General features: G+C 43.4%; 1 protein-coding gene across 2 annotated transcripts in view; it reads left to right on the forward strand.

The window, feature by feature from the left end:
- POU6F2 (POU class 6 homeobox 2) overlaps positions 1-20,943 on the forward strand; it is a 677,794-nt gene that overhangs the window by 473,641 nt on the left and 183,210 nt on the right. The window lies entirely within an intron of this gene.

Here is a 20,943-nt window from a genome sequence, read left to right on the forward strand (position 1 = left end):
TTGTCTAGTTCCCTGTGAACTAACGGCGGATACCGGACGCACGTCTAACACCAACATAGTTGTCAAGGACTCAGTTATCCGCTTTGCAGTAGGATGACTGCTGTGATATTTCATCTTCCTCGCAAAGGACTGTTGAACAGTCAATTGCTTACTGGAAGTAGTACAAGTGGGCTTACGACTTCCCCTCTGGGATGACCATCGACTCCCAGCGGCAACAACAGCAGCGCCAGCAGCAGTAGGCGTTACACGCAAGGATGCATCGGAGGAATCCCAGGCAGGAGAGGACTCGTCAGACTTGCCAGTGACATGGCCTGCAGGACTATTGGCATTCCTGGGGAAGGAGGAAATTGACACTGAGGGAGTTGGTGGGGTGGTTTGCGTGAGCTTGGTTACAAGAGGAAGGGATTTACTGGTCAGTGGACTGCTTCCGCTGTCACCCAAAGTTTTTGAACTTGTCACTGACTTATTATGAATGCGCTGCAGGTGACGTATAAGGGAGGATGTTCCGAGGTGGTTAACGTCCTTACCCCTACTTATTACAGCTTGACAAAGGGAACACACGGCTTGACACCTGTTGTCCGCATTTCTGGTGAAATACCTCCACACCGAAGAGCTGATTTTTTTGGTATTTTCACCTGGCATGTCAACGGCCATATTCCTCCCACGGACAACAGGTGTCTCCCCGGGTGCCTGACTTAAACAAACCACCTCACCATCAGAATCCTCCTGGTCAATTTCCTCCCCAGCGCCAGCAACACCCATATCCTCCTCATCCTGGTGTACTTCAACACTGACATCTTCAATCTGACTATCAGGAACTGGACTGCGGGTGCTCCTTCCAGCACTTGCAGGGGGCATGCAAATAGTGGAAGGCGCATGCTCTTCACGTCCAGTGTTGGGAAGGTCAGGCATCGCAAACGACACAATTGGACTCTCCTTGTGGATTTGGGATTTCAAAGAACGCACAGTTCTTTGCGGTGCTTTTGCCAGCTTGAGTCTTTTCAGTTTTCTAGCGAGAGGCTGAGTGCTTCCATCCTCATGTGAAGCTGAACCACTAGCCATGAACATAGGTCAGGGCCTCAGCCGTTCCTTGCCACTCCGTGTGGTAAATGGCATATTGGCAAGTTTACGCTTCTCCTCCGACAATTTTATTTTAGGTTTTGGAGTCCTTTTTTTTCTGATATTTGGTGTTTTGGATTTGACATGCTCTGTACTATGACATTGGGCATCGGCCTTGGCAGACGACGTTGCTGGCATTTCATCGTCTCGGCCATGACTAGTGGCAGCAGCTTCAGCACGAGGTGGAAGTGGATCTTGATCTTTCCCTAATTTTGGAACCTCAACTTTTTTGTTCTCCATATTTTATAGGCAGAACTAAAAGGCACCTCAGGTAAACAATGGAGATGGATGGATTGGATACTAGTATACAATTATGGACGGACTGCCACGGTTAGGTGGTATAAAAAAACCACGGTTAGGTGGTATATATTATAATAATAATACAATTATGGATGGACGGACTGCCTGCCGACTGCCGACACAGAGGTAGCCACAGCCGTGAACTACCGCACTGTACACTGGTTGATAAAGAGATAGTAGTATACTCGTAACAACTAGTATGACACTATGACGACGGTATAAAGAAAGAAAAAAAAATACCACAGTTAGGTGGTATATATTATAATAATAATACAATTATGGATGGACGGACTGCCTGCCGACTGCCGACACAGAGGTAGCCACAGCCGTGAACTACCGCACTGTACACTGGTTGATAAAGAGATAGTAGTATACTCGTAACAACTAGTATGACACTATGACGACGGTATAAAGAATGAAAAAAAAACCACGGTTAGGTGGTATATATTATAATAATAATACAATTATGGATGGACGGACTGCCTGCCGACTGCCGACACAGAGGTAGCCACAGCCGTGAACTACCGCACTGTACACTGGTTGATAAAGAGATAGTAGTATACTCGTAACAACTAGTATGACACTATGACGACGGTATAAAGAAAGAAAAAAAAATACCACAGTTAGGTGGTATATATTATAATAATAATACAATTATGGATGGACGGACTGCCTGCCGACTGCCGACACAGAGGTAGCCACAGCCGTGAACTACCGCACTGTACACTGGTTGATAAAGAGATAGTAGTATACTCGTAACAACTAGTATGACACTATGACGACGGTATAAAGAATGAAAAAAAAAACCACGGTTAGGTGGTATATATTATAATAATAATACAATTATGGATGGACGGACTGCCTGCCGACTGCCGACACAGAGGTAGCCACAGCCGTGAACTACCGCACTGTACACTGGTTGATAAAGAGATAGTAGTATACTCGTAACAACTAGTATGACACTATGACGACGGTATAAAGAAAGAAAAAAAAATACCACAGTTAGGTGGTATATATTATAATAATAATAATACAATTATGGATGGACGGACTGCCTGCCGACTGCCGACACAGAGGTAGCCACAGCCGTGAACTACCGCACTGTACACTGGTTGATAAAGAGATAGTAGTATACTCGTAACAACTAGTATGACACTATGACGACGGTATAAAGAAAGAAAAAAAAATACCACAGTTAGGTGGTATATATTATAATAATAATACAATTATGGATGGACGGACTGCCTGCCGACTGCCGACACAGAGGTAGCCACAGCCGTGAACTACCGCACTGTACACTGGTTGATAAAGAGATAGTAGTATACTCGTAACAACTAGTATGACACTATGACGACGGTATAAAGAATGAAAAAAAAACCACGGTTAGGTGGTATATATTATAATAATAATACAATTATGGATGGACGGACTGCCTGCCGACTGCCGACACAGAGGTAGCCACAGCCGTGAACTACCGCACTGTACACTGGTTGATAAAGAGATAGTAGTATACTCGTAACAACTAGTATGACACTATGACGACGGTATAAAGAAAGAAAAAAAAATACCACGGTTAGGTGGTATATATTGTAATACAATTATGGATGGACGGACTGCCTGCCGAGTTCCGACTGCCGACACAGAGGTAGCCACAGCCGTGAACTACCGCACTGTACTGTGTCTGCTGCTAATATAGACTGGTTGATAAAGAGATAGTATACAATACATACAACAATATACTACTATACTGGTGGTCAGGCACTGGTCACCACTAGTCACACTGGCAGTGGCACTCCTGCAGCAAAAGTGTGCACTGTTTAATTTTAAATTAATATAATATTATGTACTCCTGGGGGCTCCTGCTATAACAACCTGCAGTGCTCCCCAGTCTCCCCCACAATTATTATAAGCTTTGCCTTTTATACATTGATGTGCAGCACACTGGGCTGAGCTGAGTGCACACAGACTGAGTCACACTGTGTGACTGGCTGCTGCTGTGTATCGTTTTTTTTCAGGCAGAGAACGGATATAGCAGAGAACGGATATATTATATTAAAATAAATAAAAGTTAACTAACAACAACTGCACTGGTCACTGTGGTAAACTCTGTCTGACTCTGCACAATCTCTCTCTCTCTTCTAATCTAATTTCTAATGGAGAGGACGCCAGCCACGTCCTCTCCCTATCAATCTCAATGCACGTGTGAAAATGGCGGCGACGCGCGGCTCCTTATATAGAATCCGAGTCTCGCGAGAATCCGACAGCGTCATGATGACGTTCGGGCGCGCTCGGGTTAACCGAGCAAGGCGGGAGGATCCGAGTCTGCTCGGACCCGTAAAAAAAACATGAAGTTCGTGCGGGTTCGGTTTCAGAGAAACCGAACCCGCTCATCTCTAATAATCAGACCCCAGATCTCTGTTGGTTATATATTGCAGACCACAGATCCTTGGTGGTGATATAATGCAGACTCCCAGATTTTTGGTGGTAATATAATGCAGACCTCAAATTCCTGGTGGTGATATAATCAGACCCCAGATCTCTGTTGGTTATATATTGCAGACCACAGATCCTTGGTGGTGATATAATGCTGACTCCCAGATTCTTGGTGGTGATATAATGCAGAACTCCCTGGTGGTGATATAATCAGACCCCATATCTCTGTTGGTTTTATATTGCAGACCCCAGATCCCTGGTGGCGATATAAAGCAGAGCCCAGATACTTGGCGGTGATGGGGGGGGAGGGGGGGGTGCTGTAAGCTGGAAGGAAGGTTGTTGAGGGCAGACCAGAACAGATGCTAGTGCAGATGCTGTTTGTGGGAGATGCCCGTCTACCGGGGGGAGGGATGGCGGCAGCTGCTGCAGGTATGCCAAAGGCTGTGGCTGCTGCTGTCCTGGCCTCTGTCACCCTGCACCCACTCTGCTTACTGTGCATATGCTGGAAAGCCAGACAGATGGTGCATGTGCTGTTTTCAGGGGGAAAAAATACGTAATTCATCAGTTTGGAGTTCGCAAACAGCGCTGCCGGGTGTTTTAACATTACCACTCACCGACTCACTCTGCATATGTGTGTGTCGGCATTTATGTAATAAAGTTTTACTTTCACGGTGTGCGTGTACTGTTTTTATTTGGGTATTTTTTTTGCAGAAGAACTACAGGTACCAGCGGGTCCGTTTTACCCCCGCATGCTGGTACTTGTGGTTCTCCAAGTACCAGCTTGCGGGGGAGGATTGCTGGGACTTGTAGTTCTGCTGCAAAAAAACAATATTCTTTTATTTGTCACAAGGCTATCAGACCCCCATCCACAGCCCATGGATGGGGGGACAGCCTCGGGCTTCACCCCTGGCCCTTGGGTGGCTGGAGGGGGGGACCCCTTGATTTAAGGGGTCCCCACTCCTCCAGGGTACCCCGGCCAGGGGTGACTAGTTGGGGATTTAATGCCAGGGCCACAGGGACCGATATAAAAGTGTCCCCCGGCTGTGGCATTATCTCTCTGACTTGTGGAGCCCGGTGCTGGTGTTAAAAATACGGGGGACCCCTACGTCTTTTATCCCCCGTATTTTTTGCACCAGGACCGGACGCAGAAAAATACGGGGATCCCCTGTCATTTCCCCACCCCCGTATTTTTACAACCAGGACCGGCTCAAAGAGCCCGAGGCTGGTTATGCTTAGGAGGGGGAACCCCACGCATTTTTTTTCTGAATTTTAACCCATTCCCACCCCTTCCCACTGACAACCATGCTCTCTCTATTTTAGTCAGTTAAAAAAAATATTATTTAAAAAAAATATATAAATAATAGTTGTGTCTCCTAATAGACAAACCAAGTACCTAATCCCTTCTAATATAAATAATATGCTATTAGCAATAAAAAAAACACACACACAAAAACATGTTTTTAAATTTTTTTATTAGATTCCGCCAGCAAAGTGAGGCGGAATGAAAGTGACGAAATTACTGTCGAAAAGCACTGTTGTCGAATCGACATTCTTCAATTGAATATACTTTTGTCGAAAAGCCGCATTTTTACCATTGCAGACACGTCGAATTTGACAACGGTCGAATTTTAAAAAGTCGAATCTGAAAAGTCTGTTTTTTTGTCGAAAAGTACTGTATTGCATTGTCGAATATTTTTTTTTGTGTCGAAAATGCCCCGTTTTTCGACATTTGCGGCAATTCGACCGCAATTGCATATACCCCAATAACTCTTGTAATAGAGATTGTCATTTGCATATATAGTCACTAGGAATCAAAAATAGTGTTGCTAAGTTTATCTAAGTTTATTTATACTGATGAGCCCAATAAAGGCTGAGATGGTCTGTCTGCAAGTGGAATCTCTTCTCAGACTGTACAGTGGGCAATCAGCAATTTCAATGGCTGAAATATTCTTCCCAGAGCCTACTGCTGCTGTAATCTTTATATAGATATTTCTATTGTTTACATATTTTACATTTAAAACCATAGTCCATGTGTCGGCACTCACACCATGTAAAGAGTACCTGGGGTGCAAAAAAACTTCCAAAAGGAAGAACAGTCCTATGGTAACATTTAGTGTAGGATACATTAGGGTAAATGTAATAGGGTCCGAGTTGCTGGAGGTTTGAGATTTTGTCCGAGATTGGACGTATTTTTAAAGCAACAATTAAAGCAACTTGGACCCTATTGCATTTACCCCATAGAATCGAAAAGAGCCTGTTTCAGACAAATTCACATGTAGGTCACAGATAAAGGTGTCATAGTTGCATGTTTCGCCCCTTCACGGACCTCTACAGTGTCCAGCATCAAGTGGAAAATATACAGTATATATATATATATATATATATATATATATATAGACAGAGAGAGAGAGAGAAGGGGGAGGGAGAGGGGGAGCTACTAGGAGCTTTACAAATTCACACTTAAGTCGCTTTACTAATGGTAAGACTAGGTATTAGTTTGAAAAGCGGATTTTAGTTTGAACGACTAATTTTTTAACGCGTACAAATAACGGCATTTTGCAGCTTCAGTAGCTAACCAGTTGATAAAGGAAAGGATGGAATTCAAGATAAAAGTTGCTATTCTTTCTGAACAAAATTATCTTTATAAATATTGTTTCTGAACAAAAGGTAAAATTATACTTGTTAAACAATGGTAAAATGTTTTTGCCTAAGAAATGTTGTTAAAAAAGGAAGAAATAACAAATTGTTATCCCAAAATTTTATTAAAACAATCCTATTGTTTTATTCAACTATAAAATAGTAACAAATTATTAGAAAATTGAACTATTGTCCAAATAAAACAAAAATTAGATGTGACCATACCAGGCAAGCGGCTAAACTTAATGTTTAAAATATTTACTGGAACAAGTTTTCTCCAATTTTGTTATTACTGAAAAGAAAATGAAACACAAGTTATATTATGATCAGTGCCAGTCCATATAATTACTTATAATGCACAAGTGTGTGCTAAAGGTTTTGGCCCCAAATTTACAAATTAAAACAGGATTATGCCTCCATGCCTAGATTAATGCTTCTGGGGTCCCAAGGGCAACTATTTTGACAGGACATCTACTGTACCAATACAATTGGCAAGATAATATATTGGTGATATTGTTAAAAAGTATAATGTGTAAATACTCCCAGCATCACAAATGTAAGCCATAAAAACAAGTTTTTCTCACATAGTCATATACTTGCTTATATAGAACTTGTGCATTGATTATTATATGTACTGTATTATTGAAATAAACTAAACAATTTTATCATCAAATTGTGCTCTACAGAAACATTGTTCTTTGATCCTCCCCACCCAGACACTATCCCTCAAAAACTGATATACCTCTCACTCCTTAACACCATACCTCACCCACAGTAATTCTCCACACTAACAACACTCCTTACACCATACCTCACCTATAGAAATAGTCCTCACTCACTACCACTGCCTGGAACCATACCTCATCCAATTCCTGTCACTCACTAATGCTCCTTGACCACATACCTTGTTCATTGATATATCCCTCACCTACCACCACTCTCTGGCACCATTCTACACCCAAGAAAATACCTCAAACCAACCACCACTCCTTGCCTGTAAGTAATAATATTAAGCAGTACATCAACAAAAACCATTGCTAGATAACGAGTACATGTCTTTAGCATATTGAGAATACCTAAGGAAATCCTGAATGGAGGGTACTCCATATATGTTGAAAATCATGAAAGAATTGTGCCGCGTTTTCAAAATGACTCATATGAGAACCTCTGTGTGTCACCCCAGACTGATTGTATAATGGAGAGGTTTAACAAATCTTTAAAAAAACATTCTATAGGTAGTGGTGGATAAAGATGGAAGAGATTGGGATTATTTGCTACCTATTTATTTTCCAGCCATTAGTTTCCCCAATCCTCTATGGGGTTTTCACCTTTTGATTTGTTGTATGGTAGACATCCAAGGGGATTGCTAGGCTAAAACTGCTATTGAGCATGTTTCTCAGATGCAGGAAGGAATGGCTGCAGTGGTGCCAATAGTGAAATACCACTTGGAACAGGCCCGCTGTACAGCAGCAGGTGTACAATTGTAATGTCCTGTTGCAGGCCTTTGCTCCTGGGGACAGAGTGCTTGTTTTGGTTCCAAACAGTAAAAAGTAAACCTTTTGGTAAGTCCTTTAAAATCCTAGAAAAAGTGGGCAGTTTGATTACAAAGTGTAACTGCCTGTGAAAAGAAAGGCAGAATAGATCTAGCATGTAAATATTATAAAACCTTGGAGGGATAGAGTAGCTATGTCAGCCACCCCAGTCCCTCCAGTAAACCTAGTACCTTTGATTCCCAAAGTAACAATGGCTAAAACCCTCTCAACTGTTAAACAGCAGGAGGCTAAAAACTGTCTCTAAAGAATATCATAAGCCCATCAGGAATTAGTGTCTAAAGAAATGTAAAAACTGTTGGCGTTGGATGTAATCGAAGAGTCACATAGTGAGTGGTCATTCCAAAACCTAGTGGGAGTTTTTGCTTCTGCAATGATTTCCGTAAGTTGAATAATGTGTCAAAGTTCAATGCCTACCTAGTGTGTTGGATGGATAAACTTAGTGAAAGATAAGGAACAGCAAGGTACTTAACCACTCTAGACTTAACCAAAGGGTATTGGCATGTGCCATTAACAGAGAATGCCAAAGAAAAGACAGCTTTTTCTGCACCAGAAGGATTGTTCCAATACAGGATGTAGCCATTTGGGTTACATGATGGAAATATTTCTAAGGCCCTATAGACAGATGCTGCAGTTTACCTAGATGATAGAAACACAGAAACAAAGAATTTGACAGCAGATACGAACCAATTGGCCAATCTAGTCTGCCCCTTTTTTTTTTATCCCTTAGGCAATCTCAACCCTTTTTGAACCCTAATTTTTGTAAGGATATTCATATGCCTACCCCAAGCATGTTTAAATTGCTCTACAGTCTTAGCCTCTACCACCTCTGATGGGAGGTTATTCCACTTATCCAATACCCTTTCTGTGAAGTAATTTTTCCTTAAATTTCCACTGAACCCCCCTCCAGTCTCAGAGTATGTCCTCGAGTTCTAATACTTCTCTTCTTTTGAAGAATTTTACCCTCCTGAACTTTGTTAAGACCCTTGATATATTTGAAAGTTTCTATCATGTCCCTCCTTTCCCTTCTCTCCTCCAAACTATACATGTTAAGATCTTTTAGCCTTTCCGGGTAAGTTATGTGATGTAGGCCTTGCACCATTTTAGTTGCCCTTCTTTGTACACTCTCTAATGTATTTATTTTATATCCTTCTGGAAATATGGTCTCCAGATCTGGACACAGTATTCCAGATGGGGCCGTACCAATGACCTACACAGTGGCATTATCACTTCTTTTTTCATGCTGCTTATTCCTTTCCCTATGCAATCAAGCATCTGACTTGCCTTTCTCGTTGCTTTGTTGCATTGCTTTCCTGCCTTCAAGTCACTTGAAATAGTGACTCCTAAATCCCTTTCCTCCTCAGTAGTTTCCATTATAGTACCCTTGATACTATATTTAGCCTTTGGGTTTTTGAGACCCAAGTGCATGATTTTGCATTTTTTAGCATTAGACTGTAGTTGCCATGTTCTTGACCATTTCTCAAGCCTACCTAGGTCATCAATCATTTGTTTTACCCCTTCCGGTGTGTCTACCCTGTTGCATATCTTTGTATCATCTGCAAAAAGGCATACTTTCCCTTCAATAACATTTGAAATGTCACCAACAAAGATATCAAAGAGAACTGGACCAAGTACAGATCCCTGAGGTACTCCACTGGTAACATTTCCCTCCATAGATTGCACTCCATTTACTACAACTGCCTGTTTCCTATCCTGCAACCAGATTCTTATCCATTTAACTGTTTTATAATTCACCCCTCAAGTTTATTTAGCAGTCTGCGATGTGGGACATTGTCAAATGCCTTACTAAAGTCTAGATATGCTACATCTACAGCCCCCCCTTGATCTGTTATTTTCGTCACAGAATCAAAAAAGTCAATAAGATTTGTTTGGCATGATCTCCCACCAGTAAATCCATGCTATTTTGGATCTTGTAAATTGTTAGATTTAAGATATTCCACAACTCTTTCTTTTAATAGTTTTTCCATTACTTTCCCTACTACTGATGTAAGGCTTACTGGTCTGTAGTCACTTGCTTTTTCCTTGCTTCCACGTTTGTGCAGTGGAAGTAAATTTGCTCTTTTCCAGTCCTCTGGAATGGCACCTGTATTTAGTGACTGGTTAAATAATTCTGTTAAAGGTGTAACCAGCACATGATGTAGCCATCTGTAGTCCTGTTTGGCAGTTTCTCTTGTCCAGGGTACAAGCAGTGTTGGACTCTATCCATTAGACAGGATTGATTGCCGAGGCAAAACAATGTTGTTTAGGGATAGAAGTAAAGTATATTGGATACACCATCGGCAGAGGTTTGATAAAATCCAAGTTAATAAAATTGATGCAATACAAAATTGGCCACAACCCCTGAATAAGAAGCAGAGGAGAGTTTACTTAGAAATTACTGGGATTTATAGAAGGTTTATACCCAATTTTACCACCATTGCTATCCCACTGACAGATCTTACCAAGGACAAACATAAAGTTATGGGGGGGGGGGGGGTTTATCTCTTTTTTAACTTTTCTGTAGACAAAATCAGGAAAAGTACAATACAGCCTAAGAATAGTACAGAGACAAAAAGTACATGAATATACAGTAGGTAACATGACTTTCATCGCTATATAAATAAATACCTGGATTCAGTACCATAAAAGTGATCAGTAATCAAAAGCCATGTAAACAAGTAACAAAAGAAAGTCTAATTGACAATGGGCCTAATTCAGAGTTGATCGCAGCAGCAAATTTGTTAGCAGTTGGGCAAAACCATGCGCACTACAGGAGGGGGCAGATATAACATGTGCAGAGAGAGTTAGATTTGGATGGGGTGTGTTCAAACTGAAATCTAAATTGCAGTGTAAAAAATAAAGCAGCCAGTATTTACTCTGCACAGAAACAAAATAACCCACGCAAATCTAACTCTCTCTGCAAATGTTATATCTACCACACCTGCAGTGTACATGGATTTGCCCAACTGCTAACAAATTTGCTGCTGCGATCAACTTGGAATTACCCCCAATAATCCTTCAAGTTGTACTTTGAAGTCAGCCTATGCAGTATTAGTATTAGTATTGAGTTTCTCAGAATATCTAGTAGGATAGGATAATAGGAACACTTATAAGGAAAGGAGAGGGATAAGGAGAGGATGGGAAATTGCCACAATATAATGTGTTTCATTAAATTGTCATCATATCAAGTTTGGAACATCATGGAATAGAATTAGTTAAAATACACAATGTAAATACTGTACCAGTCTGTAAGTTCAAAACTGTAAATATTTGAGTAAGAGTGTTTTGGTCTCTTGATTTGATATAAAGAAAGTTATGGCTAAATGGGATCTTGAGGCATAAAGGGTTTTTGAGGAGTTGAAGGTAGAATTGTGTACCCATCAGTTCTGATGACGCCTGACTTTCAAAGGGATTTTATGGTGCAAACTGATGCTTCAGATGTAGGGACAGGTGTGGCCCTGTCCCAGAACAAAGAGAGCAAAGAACATCCTCTTAATTATTTAATCAGGAAGTTGAATGTACATGGGAGAAACTATGCCACTGTTGAAAAAGAAGCATTGGAAAACAAGTGGGCATTAGAAACTCTCAGGTTCTAACTGCCATGAAGTAAATGCAGGTTGATCACTGATCATGCCCCGCTAAAATAGATGTTTGAGAATAAAGAGAGCAATGGGAGTATAGCAAGATGGTACTTGTCATTGCAAAACTTTACATTTTCAGTAGAGCACAGGCCAGGAAGCCAATTAGCCAATGCAGACGTTTTGCCCCATGGTTTTTTTTGGGGGGAGCTGCAGTTGTTCCACCCCACAAGTCAAAACAAATGGGTAAGTGGGGAAAATGTGATAAAAGCACTGGGAATAGGAGATATGTTTGTCACATTTTTCTGACATATATAATTTAAACCCCCAGGAAAATGCCTATTTCTGGATTAAGGGTTCCTGAGGGTATGGATGGAGAGAGAGGGTGGGCTTCCATCCATTAGGCCCATTTGGGGTCTTCAGCCTGAGAGCAAGCTAATTAGCACTTGCACCCACAAGAGGCTGATATAAGGTATGTCAGGGCTTTACTCAGGGTCTCTGAGGAAACAGACAGCAGACTTGTTATGAGACACTGTGATTTATTGACTGTGAGTACTGTGCATATTGTATGTCTATGTTTGTGGTAGGAGCATTAGGTCCATTCCATAGGGAATCTGTATTGTTTAGTTAGTGACCAGATGGACTAGGATTTATATTTATGTTTTATATTTTCTGTACTGCACAATAAATCTAGCTTTAGCTAGTTTGCATTAAAACCCTGGACTGGTGTACTGTTTCCTGGCTGCTGTGTTTGGAAGTGCCCTTCTACCCCACAGTCTGGCGCTCCGGTGGTATAAGTAAGCAGGTATTTGTTATGGTAACTTCCATATAGGGTAGCAGAGACCCCAGATTCAGCAGCAGCAATGAATTCGTCACTCAGAGGTGGGGTATCCTGAGGAAGGAGGTCAACTTTCCAAAACGTTGGATAGAGTGCTATTTTTTTCACCTGTATTACAGCCTCTGAGTGACACATTCATTGATGCTGCTAAAATATATATACTGTGTGTATGTATATATATATATATATATATATATATATAGTGTGAACGATAACGCCCAAATGGACAATCAGATAAAAATGTGGATTGCACCTCCAGTTTGTAGAAGACAAACTGCAAAAATGGTCCTGTCACTTTTTACTTTTTCTGCTACTGGTGCTCCTCGGTAACACCAAGAACCATGGATTAATATTTACTTACATTATGATGTCTCAAATTTACATCTCTATAGATTTACCAAATTTTTAACACTCATTTGTATTTACAACTGTGAAAATCAGTAACTCCCATGCGAAGAACCGGTAGTACAGCTAGTTTATATTTATATGTATACATACACACACAGTATAACAAACAGGTCAGTTGCTCCGGTGCCTTTCCTTAGGAGAGCAATGTGCCCCGTAATCATGCTGATTGCGCTCATTACAGTCTGGTTTAGGCTTGTCAAACGCCTAAACCCGACTAAAGTAATAGGCGCGATCATGAAGGGGACCATTTCAGCTTGCTACCTTCAGGGGTAGCAAGCTGAAATTAAGTTGTCGCGCCCGTCAGCAGTAACATTAGAATATGGCTGGCAGGTGCGATAGGGGGTGGGAGGGACAGGCGCATATTTGAATCCTGTCCAATGAGCGGAGGCAGCAGAGGATGTTTGCCTGCTATTCCCAGAGTCTGGGAGAGGCAGGCCCGGCGCTACCCGCTCAGCAAAGGGATGCAGATTAGTTAGATGCCAGGCTGGAGAGGCACCCTCCTTGCTCTACATCCCCTCTGCTGCGCCTGGCCTCCCTACTGCTGCTGGCTGTATGACAGGCAGCAGCTCCGGCAGCTTAAAGCTTCCTCTGCTCCCTCTTGTGTAGTGATGAGCGGGTTCGGTTCCTCGGAATCCGAACCCTCCCGAACTTCACCTTTTTTTTACACGGGTCCGAGCGACTCGGATCCTCCCGCCTTGCTCGGTTAACCCGAGCGCGCCCGAACGTCATCATCCCGCTGTCGGATTCTCGCGAGACTCGGATTCTATATATGGAGCCGCGCGTCGCCGCCATTTTCACACGTGCATTGAGATTGATAGGGAGAGGACGTGGCTGGCGTCCTCTCCGAGTCCGTTGTATTATTATTAGAACTTAGTTAGTTATAATTGTGGGGAGGATTGGGGACGGGGAGCAGCTGTTAGGGAGTACAGTGCAGGGTTTTGAGTTTAATCCGTTGTTTCTCTGCCTGAAAAAAAACGCTCCACCATATCTGTGCTCACTCAGTGTGCTGCACTGCTGCATGATATATCTGTGCTGAGTGCACTGCTCACACTGCCTAATTGTGGGGACTGGGGAGCAGTTATAGCAGGAGTACAGTGCACAGTTTTGCTGACAGTGACCACCAGTCCAGTATACGTTTGTCTACCTGAAAAACACTGTGGTGTTTTTTTTTTCTTTCTTCATGCTAGTTTGTTTAGCAGTCTGCTGACAGTGTCCACCAGGTCCATTATACAGTATATTATATATATAATTAAGCACTAAGCAGCAGACCGGTAGGCCACGGCTGTACCTACTACCTACCTCTGTGTCGTCACTCGTCGTCCATAAGTATAAGTAATACTATCCATCCATCTACATTGTATACCTGTGGTGTTTTTTTTTTCAATCTTCATACTAGTTTAGCAGTCTGCTGACACTGTCCACCAGGTCCGTTATACAGTATATTATATTTATATATAAGCACTAAGCAGCAGTACGGTAGGCCACGGCTGTACCTACCTCTGTGTCGTCAGTGCACTCGTCGTCCATAAGTATAAGTAATACTATACTATCCATCCATCTACATTGTATATACCTGTGGTGTTTTTTTTTTTCTTTCTTCATACTAGTTTAGCAGTCTGCTGACACTGTCCACCAGGTCCGTTATACAGTATATTATATTTATATATAAGCACTAAGCAGCAGTACGGTAGGCCACGGCTGTACCTACCTCTGTGTTGTCAGTGCACTCGTCGTCCATAAGTATAAGTAATACTATACTATCCATCCATCTACATTGTATACCTGTGGTGTTTTTTTTTTTTCTTTCTTCATACTAGTTTAGCAGTCTGCTGACACTGTCCACCAGGTCCGTTATACAGTATATTATATTTATATATAAGCACTAAGCAGCAGTACGGTAGGCCACGGCTGTACCTACCTCTGTGTCGTCAGTGCACTCATCATCCATAAGTATAAGTAATACTATACTATCCATCCATCTACATTGTATACATGTGGTGTTTTTTTTTTTCTTTCTTCATACTAGTTTAGCAGTCTGCTGACACTGTCCACCAGGTCCGTTATACAGTATATTATATTTATATATAAGCACTAAGCAGCAGTACTGTAGGCCACGGCTGTACCTACCTCTGTGTCGTCACTCGTCGTCCATAAGTATAAGTAATACTATACTATCCATCCATCTACATTGTATACCTGTGGTGGTTTTTTTTTCTTTCTTCATACTAGTCTGTTTAGCAGTCTGCTGACAGTGTCCACCAGGTCCGTTATACAGTATATCATATATATAAGCACTAAGCAGCAGTACGGTAGGCCACGGTTGTACCTACCTCTGTGTCGTCACTCGTCGTCCATAAGTATAAGTAATACTATCCATCCATCTACATTGTATACCTGTGGTGTTTTTTTTTTCTTTCTTCATACTAGTTTAGCAGTCTGCTGACACTGTCCACCAGGTCCGTTATACAGTATATTATATTTATATATAAGCACTAAGCAGCAGTACGGTAGGCCACGGCTGTACCTACCTCTGTGTCGTCAGTGCACTCGTCGTCCATAAGTATAAGTAATACTATACTATCCATCCATCTACATTGTATACCTGTGGTGGTTTTTTTTTCTTTCTTCATACTAGTTTAGCAGTCTGCTGACAGTGTCCACCAGGTCCGTTATACAGTATATCATATATATAAGCACTAAGCAGCAGTACGGTAGGCCACGGCTGTACCTACCTCTGTGTCGTCACTCGTCGTCCATAAGTATAAGTAATACTATACTATCCATCCATCTACATTGTATACCTGTGGTGGCTTTTAGTTGTGCGCAAAATATGGAGAACAAAAATGTGGAGGTTAAAAAAATAGGGAAAGATCAAGATCCACTTCCACCTCGTGCTGAAGCTGCTGCCACTAGTCATGGCCGAGACGATGAAATGCCATCAACGTCGTCTGCCAAGGCCGATGCCAAATGTCATAGTACAGAGCATGTAAAATCCAAAACACAAAAGATCAGTAAAAAAATGACCCAAAAATCAAAATTAAAAGCGTCTGAGGAGAAGCGTAAACTTGCCAATATGCCATTTACGACACGGAGTGGCAAGGAACGGCTGAGGCCCTGGCCTATGTTCATGGCTAGTGGTTCAGCTTCACATGAGGATGGAAGCACTCATCCTCTCGCTAGAAAAAAAAAAGACTTGCGGCAAAAGCACAGCAAAGAACTGTGCGTTCTTCGAAATCCCAAATCCCAAAGGAGAGTCCAATTGTGTCGGTTGCGATGCCTGACCTTCCCAACACTGAACGGGAAGAGCTTGCGCCTTCCACCATTTGCACGCCCCCTGCAAGTGTTGAAAGGAGCACCCGCAGTCCAGTTCCTGATAGTGAAATTGAAGATGTCAGTGTTGAAGTACACCAGGATGAGGATATGGGTGTTGCTTGGGCTGGGGAGGAAATTGACAAGGAGGATTCTGATGGTGAGTTGGTTTGTTTAAGTCAGGCACCCGGGGAGACACCTGTTGTCCGTGGGAGGAATATGGCCATTGACATGCCTGGTGAAAATACCAAAAAAATCAGCTCTTCAGTGTGGAAGTATTTCAACACAAATGCGGACAACAGGTGTCAAGCCGTGTGTTGCCTTTGTCAAGCTGTAATAAGTAGGGGTAAGGACGTTAACCACCTCGGAACATCCTCCCTTATACGTCACCTGCAGCGCATTCATAATAAGTCAGTGACAAGTTCAAAAACTTTGGGCGACAGCGGAAGCAGTCCACTGACCAGTAAATCCCTTCCTCTTGTAACCAAGCTCGCGCAATCCACACCACCAACTCCCTCAGTGTCAATTTCCTCCTTACCCAGGAAAGCCAATAGTCCTGCAGGCCATGTCACTGGCAAGTGTGACGAGTCCTCTCCTGCCTGGGATTCCTCCGATGCATCCTTGAGTGTAATGCCTACTGCTGCTGGCGCTGCTGTTGTTGCTGCTGGGAGTCGATCGTCATCCCAGAGGGGAAGTCGGAAGACCACTTGTACTACTTCCAGTAAGCAATTGACTGTCCAACAGTCCTTTGCGAGGAAGATGAAATATCACAGCAGTCATCCTGCTGCAAAGCGGATAACTGAGGCCTTGACAACTATGTTGGTGTTAGACGTGCGTCCGGTATCCGCCGTTAGTTCACAGGGAACTAGACAATTTATTGAGGCAGTGTGCCCCCGTTACCAAATACCATCTAGGTTCCACTTCTCTAGGCAGGCGATACCGAGAATGTACACGGACGTCAGAAAAAGACTCACCAGTATCCTAAAAAATGCAGTTGTACCCAATGTCCACTTAACCACGGACATGTGGACAAGTGGAGCAGGGCAGACTCAGGACTACATGACTGTGACAGCCCACTGGGTAGATGTATTGCCTCCCGCTGCAAGAACAGCAGCGGCGGCACCAGTAGCAGGATCTCGCAAACGCCAACTCGTTCCTAGGCAGGCTACGCTTTGTATCACCGCTTTCCAGAATACGCACACAGCTGAAAACCTCTTACGGCAACTGAGGAAGATCATCGCAGAATGGCTTACCCCAATTGGACTCTCCTGGGGATTTGTGACATCGGACAACGCCAGCAATATTGTGCGCGCATTACATCTGGGCAAATTCCAGCACGTCCCATGTTTTGCACATACCTTGAATTTGGTGGTGCAGAATTATTTAAAAAACGACAGGGGCGTGCAAGAGATGCTGTCGGTGGCCAGAAGAATTGAGGGCCACTTTCGGCGTGCAGGCACCGTGTACAGAAGACTGGAGCACCACCAAAAAAACCTGAACCTGCCCTGCCATCATCTGAAGCAAGAGGTGGTAACGAGGTGGAATTCAACCCTCTATATGCTTCAGAGGATGGAGGAGCAGCAAAAGTCCATTCAAGCCTATACATCTGCCCACGATATAGGCAAAGGAGGTGGAATGCACCTGTCTCAAGCGCAGTGGAGAATGATTTCAACGTTGTGCAAGGTTCTGCTGCCCTTTGAACTTGCCACACGTGAAGTCAGTTCAGACACTGCCAGCCTGAGTCAGGTCATTCCCCTCATCAGGGTTTTGCAGAAGAAGCTGGAGGCATTGAAGGAGGAGCTAAAACAGAGCGATTCCGCTAGGCATGTGGGACTTGTGGATGGAGCCCTTCATTCGCTTAACCAGGATTCACGTGTGGTCAATCTGTTGAAATCTGTTGAAATCAGAGCACTACATTTTGGCCACCGTGCTCGATCCTAGATTTAAAACCTACGTTGGATCTCTCTTTCCGGCAGACACAAGTCTGCAGGGGTTCAAAGAACTGCTGGTGAGAAAATTGTCAAGTCAAGCGGAACGCGACCTGTCAACATCTCCTCCTTCACATTCTCCCGCAACTGAGATGGTGGATTCCAGTGGGGACGAATTAATAATCTGTGAGGAGGGGGATGTACACAGTGAAAGGGGTGAGGAATCGGACGATGATGATGAGGTGGACATCTTGCCTCTGTAGAGCCAGTTTGTGCAAGGAGAGATTGCTTCTTTTTTGGTGGGGGCCCAAACCAACCAGTCATTTCAGTCACAGTCGTGTGGCAGACCCTGTCGCTGAAATGATGGGTTGGTTAAAGTGTGCATGTCCTGTTTATACAACATAAGGGTGGGTGGGAGGGCCCAAGGACAATTCCATCTTGCACATCTTTTTTCTTTCATTTTTATTTGCGTCATGTGCTGTTTGGGGAGTATTTTTTGGAAGGGCCATCCTGAGTGACACTGCAGTGCCACTCCTAGATGGGCCAGGTGTTTGTGTCGGCCACTAGGGTCGCTTAGCTTACTCACACAGCTACCTCATTGCGCCTCTTTTTTTTCTTCTTTGCGTCATGTGCTGTTTGGGGAGTATTTTTTGGAAGGGCCATCCTGCGTGACACTGCAGTGCCACTCCTAGATGGGCCAGGTGTTTGTGTCGGCCACTAGGGTCGCTTAGCTTACTCACACAGCTACCTCATTGCGACTCTTTTTTTTCTTCTTTGCGTCATGTGCTGTTTGGGGAGTATTTTTTGGAAGGGCCATCTTGCGTGACACTGCAGTGACACTCCTAGATGGGCCAGGTGTTTGTGTCGGCCACTAGGGTCGCTTAGCTTACTCACACAGCTACCTCATTGCACCTCTTTTTTTTCTTCTTTGCGTCATATGCTGTTTGGGGAGTATTTTTTGGAAGGGCCATCCTGCCTGACACTGCAATGCCACTCCTAGATGGGCCAGGTGTTTGTGTCGGCCACTTGTGTCGCTTAGCTTAGCCATCCAGCGACCTCGGTGCAAATTTTAGGACTAAAAATAATATTGTGAGGTGTTCAGAATAGACTGAAAATGAGTGTAAATTATGGTTATTGAGGTTAATAATACTATGGGATCAAAATGACCCCCAAATTCTATGATTTAAGCTGTTTTTTAGGGTTTTTTGAAAAAAACACCCGAATCCAAAACACACCCGAATCCGACAAAAAAAATTCGGTGAGGTTTTGCCAAAACGCGTTCGAACCCAAAACACGGCCACGGAACCGAACCCAAAACCAAAACACAAAACCCGAAAAATTTCCGGTGCACATCCCTACTCTTGTGACAGTAGCAGTGACTTGGCGTCAGTAACTGATCAGATGAAAAGGGGGTGGGGCTACACAGATGGAGGGGGTGTGGCTACACGGGCAGAGGGGTTGGGGTTACACGGGACCAGCAGACTGCAGTGCCACAGAGGAAGACATGCTGCTCCACATCCTGCCAGCCAGGGAGAGTAGGTGAGAAAGTCTGTGTGTGTGTGTGTGTGTGTGTGTGTGTGTGTGTGTGTGTGTATGTATGTATGTATGTGTGTGTGTGCATGGGGGGATGTGAATAAACTGCACTTCTGTGGGCGTTACGTGTAAGCTGCACTACTACTGGTGGCATTATGTGTAAGCTGCGCTACTACTGAGACGTTACATGTAAGCTGCGCTACTATTGGAGTGTTACGTGTAATCTGCACTACTACTGTGGTGTTACGTGTAAGATGCGCTACTACTGGGGCATTATGTGTAATCGGCGCTGCTATTGGTGCATTACGTGTAAGCTGCACTACTACTGGGGCGTTACGTGTAAGCTGTGCTACTACTGGGGGTGTTACGTGTAAACTGCGCTACTACTGGGTGTTATGTGTAAGGCTGTAAGCGGCACTACTACTGGGGTCATTATGTGTAAGCGGTGCTACTACTGGTGCATTATGTGTAAGCTGTGCTGCAACTGGTGCGTTATATGTAAGCAGTGCCACTACTGGGGGCGTTTTAAATGGGGGTACTATTTTATGGCCACTCCCCTTCCTTGTGAGACCACATCCCTTGTTTGGTGTGCGCTGTCCCTTTGTAAAGTATGGGAGGGTGCAAATTTATAGTTTGCAGGGGGCGCTGAACACCCTAGCACCGGCCCTGGGGAGAGACATCCGAGATTCAGGAGTCTCCTGGTTGTTTTGTGATAGTAGGCAAGTATGTTGTATTAACTATTTGACTGCACAGAGGGAATTCTGCTGAAGCAGTCTCATTAGTTACTGTAAGTAATGTTTGTTAACCAGTCAAGGACAAGTTCTGACTCATTTTAAAAAGTATATGAATCTGATAGGTGACTTGGAGGGAAAGTGGGACATTTTGATGTGCCATTAAGATAATGGGCTGTACCCTATTATCCCCACTGCCGTTTCAGCTGATCAAAATACCCGGACATCACAATTAATTACCAATGATCATTACTGTGGTATCCCATTAGAGGCCATTTTGATCATTTGAAATTGAACCCACGATCACACGAAAACACATGTGATCAGGAATAAGTCCCTGATCCCATTTTATCGCGGCTCTGGCGGACACTTATCGTGGATTATGCTTCGGGTGCCTGAGGCATAATCCTTGATAAGTGCTTGGGATCAGGGGAAAAGGATGCCAGCATCGGGGCTAATAGGATCACCCCTGGTGATCCTTTCAGCAGTGGTAAAGTACCGCTGCTAATAGGATACCGCCCATTGGCCCTCATTCCTAGTTGATTGCACCAAGCAACTTTTTGCTGCTAGTGCGATCAA

Source organism: Pseudophryne corroboree, chromosome 5 (assembly GCF_028390025.1).
Source record: "Pseudophryne corroboree isolate aPseCor3 chromosome 5, aPseCor3.hap2, whole genome shotgun sequence".
Lineage (NCBI taxonomy): Eukaryota > Metazoa > Chordata > Amphibia > Anura > Myobatrachidae > Pseudophryne > Pseudophryne corroboree.